Here is an 8,015-nt window from a genome sequence, read left to right on the forward strand (position 1 = left end):
ATGTCATTAATACCTTGGCTTCCTGGTTTTTTTCTGGTGTAACTTCTTTGCTTTCTGTCTTTGTGGTAAATCCTTCAGATGGCATGCTGAACACTTACATCTGTAGGATTTCACCATCCTCTTACATTTTGCAACTCTGCCCAGCAGTGGGGTTCTTGTTGAAACAGCAGCCTCGGTCAGCTCCCCCTGCTCCACCCCAAGTCCATTTGTCCAAAGCAGCCCACTCATCACTCCCTTTATATATGAAGACACATGGCCATGACATGGGCCCTCCTGGTAAAAGGACCTAATAATTGATGATTGTTACAATGGCTGAGAGTTAACATGAGAGCTTGGTTTGGTTGCTGGGGAATACTGAGACATTTGGATAAAGTCAAGGAAGTACTTGTTAGGACTGCTAGAATCAGCTGGTTGCCCATCAGTATAGCCCATAGGAACCACCTTGAATGATATAAGCCAAGTAAAATTCCCCCTGCCTTGCAGACACAAGTCTAGCCTCATCAAAGACTTCATTCTCTGGCACATTTAGGTATGCATTCTTGGTTCCATCTTCTCCTTTCTAAAAAGAGCTCTTTAGTGAGGACTTGAATGATACGGAATTTTTAAATTAATTTATTGAATTATAATTGACATACAATAAACTGCACATATTTTAAATGCTCAGTTTGATAAGTTTTGACATATCACCACAAATCAAGACAGTAAGCATGTACTCCACTCACAAAAGTTTCCCTGTGCACATTTGTAATCTCTCCCTCCTGCCCTTCCCTAGCCCCCACTCAAATCTCGAATAATGTAGAATTCAAAGCTTTGGTCCAACTCATCTTTTTAATCTATTACCCCTGCCCCATCCCCCAGAACCTCACAGAGGTGCAGCTTCAACCTCAAGAAACTCAATGTTTGAGAAGAGATGACATGCATAGAAATAAAAAATTCTGGACAGAATCTGATAAACGATAGAGAATGTGTTCAAAAGATGAATAATGGAAGTTTATTAAAGAAGTCATCATAGAATCGGGGGGCTTTGTTTTGAGTTTTAAACATTCCATTGGAATTTAACAGATTAAAATGCTAGAAAAAGCAACAGTGCAAGTTAAGACACTGAATTTCCCATGAACACCTATACTTTTTATACTTTTGAAATTACCCAATTTGACTAGAATAAGCAGAGTTTGCCTGAGGGAGAGAATAAAAGGCATGGCTAGAAAGTGAAGTTGGGGTTAGGAGGGCTGATATGAAAATTGAAATTGAACTACACCTTGCAAGCAAGAAGAAGGTTCCCACACGTCCTGAACAGAAGAGTGGCATGATTAGTCTCACTTTAGGAAGTTTCACTGAATAATAGTTTGCATTAAAGAGATCCAAGCAGCCTCCACAGTAATGTAGTCCAAAGGTAACAAGGCTTGCTCAAGGGCTGCCACCCCGGAGCAAAAACTGTGGACATCATAAAGGAAGACTCAACAAAGACTCAAAGGAGAGGGAAGAGGTCAAGGACTCCTGGATTTCAAGCCTAACTAGTATGGCTCTTGGGTGGTGCCACCCAGAAGAGACAGGCTGGCAGGGAGGCCCCAAGAGATGCAATCTCCTCTCTTCCTTTAAAGCCTGGTTTCAAGCACACCTCGTTGAACAAAGGCTGTAGTGGCTCACCCGCTCCAAGAGGGTCAAATACACATGGAGACAAAGGAGGTGATAATCCAAGTACCTCCCGTAGTCACTCTAATTTCCTACCTCTTGCAGACTCTAAGAGGCAGGGGATTCTACTGTACTTCTGTGGTTCTTTTAACTTAAGATCTAAGGTTTGAATCCTAGGGAGGGCTACAAAGGTTGGGAAGAGAGAAAAAGGAAGAAAGAGGAGGAGGTAGATGTATTTTGACTATGTGTGCATATCTGCCACACTGAGTTTAATTTATCCTATGTCCTCTTTTCCTGGTCAAAAGTTACTAATAATCAGATTATTTCCATCCCCCAAAGAACTCAGATCTTTAAGGTAGAATGATTAGAGTCTATGATTGTCTATGAATGGAGTCTATGATTGTGATGTTATGTCCTAGAGATGGCTTGATAGAGCAATCCATTGTTCATCCAAATTTGTATTGAGGATCTGCAGCTATCTCCTTAATCTTATCTCTGCCACTTTCTGTTTCTGTATTCTTTCCCATGCATGCATGGAGGCATGGGTCAGTGTGAGGGATGGGCAAAAAGGAAGTGATGGAGATATTTTCCTGGGATTCCAAATCATGGCTAAAATATGCCTGAGAACTCACCAGCCTAAGTACATATTAACATGGATCCCTCTCCCACACACACACACATCAACAGCCTGAATAAATCTTCACTTTGTGAATACGATATCCTTATCAGGAACTTTGTTTTGATAAACAATAGGGAATCCATTCTCAACTGGCAAGGATATACTGAGAACCTCTTTTGTTCTAGCCTATCTTTGTGCTAAGTACTTAAAAAGAATGTCAACTATATAAGAAACAATCTTATATGAGAAATTACTACGGTTTCTTACACAAGAAGACCCCAGCTCCTCCATTTACTAGCTGTGAGACCTTGGGTGGTTACTTAACAACCTTGGTCCTAGAACATGGCAACAGTAGTGGCCACCTCACGAGGTTGATATAAGGATGAATTGGGTTACTATCTCTAGAGTACTTACCATATTCTGAGCACTGTCAGGCACAAGCTATTAGCTTGTCTCTGTACTCCCAGACTGTAAGGTGTCTGAAGGAAGGCACCAAGATGAAATAACAAGGACCAGCCAAGATTGGATGTCCTGGACTTCCCTGGCGGTCCAATGGTTAAGACTCCGCACTTCCACTGCAGGGGACACGGTTTCAATCCCTAGTCGGGGAACTAAGATCCCACATGCCGTGTGGCACTGACAAAAAACAACAACAAAAAAGACTGGATGTCCATCCCAAATTGCAGCTTTATCTATACCTGAAAGAGGATGTAGAGGTCAGGTAGGGGTAAAGGACACATGAAAAAAGTAAGGATAGAAAACAAGGAGAAGGCTTGTCACTTTTTTATGGCAGAACAATAGTGGTTGAATAAGTTATCCTCTTTTGAGAAGCTTGAAGAGGATGGTTGCTAGAGAGAGACTTACCTTCCTCTTCTCAAAAACCTTCACCCTCTATTACCTCACCTTCTGTCTCTCTTCTATTCACTGCACTCCTGACCACACCCTCTATCCTGTCTCTGCAGGAACGTAGGTGTCAAATGCTCTGTGGGGTTGAATAAGGTAAGGACTGAAAAGATGACTTGAGGCTCCTCAAGTACTCCGCACAGCACCTGATACTCAGTAGGTCCAATAAGGGTTACGTCTGCCGCAAGTTTGGCAGCTTCCATATTTGAACTCCTTACTGTTACTTAGCAACTCCTCTCTCTCCTGAGTTTTCTTCTGCTCTCTTTGTCTCCTTTCTCAGTTTTTTCCTCTGGAAACCTTAGAAGATGGTGAATCCCAAAATTCTGTCCCTAGACCATCTCATCTACTCCTGTAGATTCAACTACATAAAGCTCTACTCTGCCAACACCCAGATCTACATCATCACCCCCAAATGCTCTTCTGAGCTAGTTACCTATATCTACTTTGTCCACTGAGAACCTAAGTGGACACCAGATCTGTCCAGTAGACATCTCAATCTGTGCAAAACTAAAAGCAGTACTTTCTATCCAAATACAGTTTCTGCTTCTGTAACCACCTAGCACTTATTCACTGGGGGGCAGAGGTCTGGGATTCAAACTTTCCCTTCAAAGCTCTCCACATCTCATCAGTCACCTCAATATTTTATAATCTACCCCTTCTTTTCCATCCCCATCACTGACTTGGGTCAGTCTCCTCCAGGTCTTAATATTCAAGTCTTTTGTTCATATCTCTCATCATGGTAAAACATGATGAGAGTAAAAGATATCACCCCCTAGGTGATTAAGCATCTCCCTCTCCCTCCCTACCAAGGGAGCAAAGGCACCAGGAGACATCATGCATAAGCACTAACATTAAGTAGGTGTGGATTTAAATCCCAGCTCTGCTGTTTGCTATCTATGTGTCCTGGAACAATTTCCTGAAGCCTGTAAGGAAGTAATCTCCAACTGGGTACTTTTTTTCCTCATTAGTAAAATAATAGGAAGTCCAAGTCTTTCTGGATTTAACTAAAAGAAGATTTTTAAGACCAAGAGAAATGAAATAATTTGTCCTGGTCTTAGTAGGTTTACTAGGTTGAGAGGTTTGGAACCAGAAAATCAGTCTAATTAAATGTTGAAGGAAATAATCCCAGGTCCCACTGCTCAGCTCTTCTCCTGTAGATTTGGTTGCTATCTCATGTGGACTTTGTGAAATCCTAGAGTGGGGAAGTCCAAGTCACAGTGGCCTAGTTTCTTTACAGGTGGCCCCTCAACCCCCATATCTCAAGGTTGAGAATACCATCTTCTGGTAAATGACTGGAAAGCCCACACCAAGCTTCTAATATCTACCATGACTAGGTGCAACCACACTAGGATACTGCAGTGCTGCATATCCCTTAGGACTTGGCAGACTTCCTGCAGGTACATAAGAGAAAGCACCACTGAGGACAGCATGGAGGAGGAGAAAGATGGTGGTGGCAATTGGCAAGGCTCTTGAATGTGTGGTTCTGAGGGAGTGTAGGAGGAACGTGGGGAGTAGTTGTAAACTGTGTGTGAGGAAGGGAGTGAAGAGGTGGTGATGGAGCCATTACCGAAGAGGCTTCATTCATTCTGGGGCACCTGGTATGGCCTCAGTGAGAAGAAGTCCATTTGTAAGTATTCATCAAGCCCCCATTATGAATAAGACATTGACCAGCTCTCCTGGACTATAAAGATGAATGAGATAGGGATATTTCAATGTGTTATCTGAATGTTTACCATAAGAAGTACCTTCAGTCAGGAGGGACAAGGTAGGCTTCATGGGTATAGGACCTGTGCTGTCACAAACAGCCCTGTGCCCAGGGCTGCTGAGGCTTGGTTTATGCTCTGCAGTCACCATCTTGAAAGTATTTTTTTAAAACAAAAGTCCAACATATTCATCTTGCACTGGACCCCACAAATAATGTAGCTAGTTCTGGGGAGATGTGACTGACCTGCAAGTAAACCAGGCCAAACCATAGCTAAAGAGGTAATAAAAGTCATAAAGGAAAATCTGGAAAAATCAAGTTGGTTTTGTGTGCCCCCCTGAAGAAGTTTCTGAGACTCTCCCACCCTAACCAGGGACCTTTATAACTTCAGTTTTGTCTTTGCTTCCTTGAAGCATGAAGAAAGTACCACCATCACTACTGCAGGGCAGTGGTCCACTGAGAAAACAAATACTTCTGCATGGAGACACTGTCTTTACCAGAACTCCAGGGCAGCTCAGCAGTATGATCTTCCATATTTCCTCCTAGAACAAACATAAGGAGGCCTAGCACTGGAAATTGATTGACCAATAAAATCTGCTCACTGCAACACTCAAGAAATCTGGGTCTTTCTTTGGCCCTTTCTGAAAATGAAGGCTTTGTTTTAAAGATTTCACTAGGTGAGTCTTCCCTGCTGTCCTAGCATAGGGTGCGTAGAGGGCAAACTGTCACTAAGACTTTGTGCTTTGGACCTAAGAATTCTACTAGAAAGAACAGTGAGGGGGTTACTTTGTTCTCTTTCTTTAGTATAAACACAACTAAAGCTACTTCTCCAAATATGAGAATTCCACCCAAGGGAACAATGGGGAAACAAAATAGACAATGATACTGCCAGGCAAGACTTCTTTGTCAGTTCCATTTTTCAAGATCTTCAAGAGGCAAAGTGAATTTATGATTCCAACCTATCTCCTCTTCTTCACCCTCAATTGATCACCACTGAGAATAGAAAGTAGAGTTTCAGCAAATCATGTCAAAGAAATACGATTGGATTGTGATTGTCTCTCTTGACTCAAGCCTGATCAGTAGAGTTAGAATAGGTATTTGTGTTAAAAAATAATCCAGAAATATTGAGTGTCTCCTCTGGGCAATGTACACTTCAGCAGCATGTTGGTATAATGCTTTGAAATCATCAATTATGAAGGCTCTGACCCTCAGTGTGGCAACTTCAGTCTGTCTTTCTGGTCCCGTTCTTTTTTTTTTTTTTTTTTTGCGGTACACGGGCCTCTCACTGTTGTGGCCTCTCCTGCTGCGGAGCACAGGCTCTGGACGCGCAGGCTCCGCGGCCGTGGCTCACGGGCCCAGCCGCTCCGTAGCATGTGGGATCCTCCCGGACCGGGGCACGAACCCGTGTCCCCTGCATCGGCAGGTGGACTCCCAACCACTGCGCCACCAGGGAAGCCCTCTGGTCCCCTTTTGATAGCAACATTTCCCCCTTTCACAGGGCCAAGTGTCCACAAACTCAGTGACATGATAGTCTTTGGTTGGTGGGATGATTTCAAGAGGGCAAGGGCCTCTGGAACATGGCTCTCAGAATGTGAAAGGAGACTTCAAAATAGAGAAAAAGCACGGGAAAAAAAAGAGGCCAGAAATCTCAACAAAGCGCCTCATGAAACAGTGGCAAGAAGCCTGGACTGGGGATGAAGAGATCTGAGCTTGAGATCCAACTTTGCCTATAATTTGTGATTTTGGCCAAGCTACCCTTCATCCCCAGACCTATTTATTATGAAATTGTTCTCTTAAAACCCTTGCAATTCAAAATTCCTTACTCCGGGGGCTTCCCTGGTGGCGCAGGGAAATTTCCTTACTCCAGTTGTTAAGCGGATTAAAATTCATTCACTCCTAAGGACGATATGAGGCAAATAATTTAACATGCATGACATTTTCACACCATATCACACCCTTTCTAATATCTTAGGATGCAGCTTTAGTTTTATCTTATGGCTGTAGGGCTCTGTATTCCCAGTGTATTCTGGGAAGGGGCAGCTTCTTCTTCACTGTGATATAGATGGGGATTAAGGTCAGTGGGCAAAAGGGAGTAGTTAATGTGAAAACATTATTTGGAACCTTCTGAAGCATAAAATTTGGATTTTCTTTGTATACTACTGAACCATGTGGCCTTAGGGTCGGTGGTGGCAAAAGGAATAAAAATTGTCAAATAATTTCTCGTAAGTCCAAAAATAACAACAACAACAAAAACTATGGCATTCTCTCCAAATGAGAATTTTAAATTTGTCCAGAGGAACTCTAAGTTCACACCCTGCCTCTAAGAATAGCTCATTACTTTTTCCCAGTTCTCATTCTCCCTTCAGTATTATATTCCTTCATTGTGATCCTAGCAGCAGCACAGGTAGGAGGAGAAAGGCCAAGGGAGCAGAGAGTCAAGGTCAGATCGATTTTTAAGGCAAGTAGAGAAGGCAGTGTGAAGTGGGGGGCAGTCTGGTTTGAAGACCAGCAATCTGAGATCAGCCATGGCTCTTGCACTGCCTGGGTGCAGCCCTTAGACAAGCCTCTTGGCCTCCCAAAAGAGGGGGGTCAGATGGCTCCTGAGGAACACCCCCCCCAGGGCCACTGCTCTTGTGATGAGCTTCCTAACTTATAGCAGCCCAATTTCTCTATTCCTGGAAAACAGAAGTTTCTTATGGAAAGAGAGTTTGGAGATGCAGTCAGAAAGGATGGGGGAGGAGCCTGAAAGAAAAATGAGGAAAAAACTCCAAAAATCTTCGTGTAGAACCCAGACCATCTTCAGAGCCAAGATGTCCCCTTGTTTCCCAGAAATGGATGGGAAGAGGTGGAGTTGAGGTCCCTCCTTCCATTTTCTCTGCAAACCACCCCTTGGCCTTTGGCTCTGGTTCCTCTTTATTTCCTAGGAGAGATACCAGATGAATCCTGAGCTCAGAGAGCTCAACCCCTTGGTGAAACCCCTCTCTCAGCAGATTTCCCCCGCTCCAGCCCACCCTGAGCCCCCTTTGCCTGCCCGAACAGCAGCAGCAGCAGCAAGAACAGAGAAGACAGGGTGTGCGTGCAAACAGGGTAGAAGGTCCTCACTTCCCAGCTAAGGTCAACGTCTGTAGAGACTTAGGTTTCAGACAGGGGTTCACACTG

The 8,015-nt window shown here is 43.6% G+C and overlaps 1 long non-coding RNA gene across 1 annotated transcript; it reads left to right on the plus strand.

The window, feature by feature from the left end:
- The first annotated feature begins 1,465 nt into the window (after window positions 1-1,465).
- Window positions 1,466-5,458, plus strand: LOC141279057 (uncharacterized). The gene is made up of 3 exons (XR_012332807.1): window positions 1,466-1,686; window positions 3,214-3,250; window positions 5,270-5,458. It is a non-coding gene; the product is annotated as an uncharacterized lncRNA (long non-coding RNA).
- The last annotated feature ends 2,557 nt before the right edge of the window (window positions 5,459-8,015 follow it).

The sequence above is a fragment of the Tursiops truncatus genome, chromosome 7 (assembly GCF_011762595.2).
Source record: "Tursiops truncatus isolate mTurTru1 chromosome 7, mTurTru1.mat.Y, whole genome shotgun sequence".
Taxonomy (NCBI): Eukaryota; Metazoa; Chordata; class Mammalia; order Artiodactyla; family Delphinidae; genus Tursiops; species Tursiops truncatus.